Source organism: Fukomys damarensis, unplaced genomic scaffold (genome assembly GCF_012274545.1).
Source record: "Fukomys damarensis isolate Sample0158 unplaced genomic scaffold, DMR_v1.0_HiC HiC_scaffold_16, whole genome shotgun sequence".
NCBI classification, from domain to species: Eukaryota; Metazoa; Chordata; class Mammalia; order Rodentia; family Bathyergidae; genus Fukomys; species Fukomys damarensis.
The window spans coordinates 45,011,875-45,012,678 of NW_022900928.1; positions in this window are offsets into that span (position 1 = coordinate 45,011,875).

Consider the following 804-nt stretch of genomic DNA (forward strand, 5'->3'; position numbering starts at 1 on the left):
TACACTGAAAACTACAGCACTCTGAAAAAAGAAATTGAAGAGGATATAAAAAAAATGGAAAGAGATCCCCTGCTTCTGGGCAGGAAGAATCAACATAGTGAAAATGACCATACTACCAAAACTGCTATATACATTCAATGCAATGCCAATTGAAATTCCAACACTATATTTCACAAAACTAGAAAAAAAAATCCAAAAATTCATTTTAGGCAACAGGCACATGGCACCAGGTGTAACAATTCGCAATTTGAAACTATACTAAAAAGCCACTGTGATAAAAAGAGCATGGTACTGGCAAAGAAATAGGCCTGAGGATCAGTGGAACAGACTGGAAGACACAAAAACAAACCCAGATGTACTCAGCTACCTCATCTTTGACAAAGGAGCTGACCATCCTCAGTGGAGGAAAGATAGCCTCTTGAATAAATGGTGTTAGAAAAACTGGATGTCAACCTGCCACAGATTAAAATTAGACCCTTATCTTTCACCATGCACTAAATTAAAATCCAAATGGATTAAAGATCTAAATATTAAAACAGAAACATTAAACTTGCTGGAAGGTAAGTTAGGCAGAACTCTGGAAGACACTGGTATAGGAAAAGACTTTATGAACAAATCCTCAGTAGCACGGGAACTAGCAGATAGAATCAACAACTGGGATCTCATCTTACTAAAAAGCTTCTGTACTTCAAAAGAAACCATCAGCAGAACTAAGAGACAACCTACAATGTGGGAAAAATTTTTACCAGCTGTTCCTCAGACAAAGGACTATTATCAAGGATATATAAAGAACTCAAAACAATC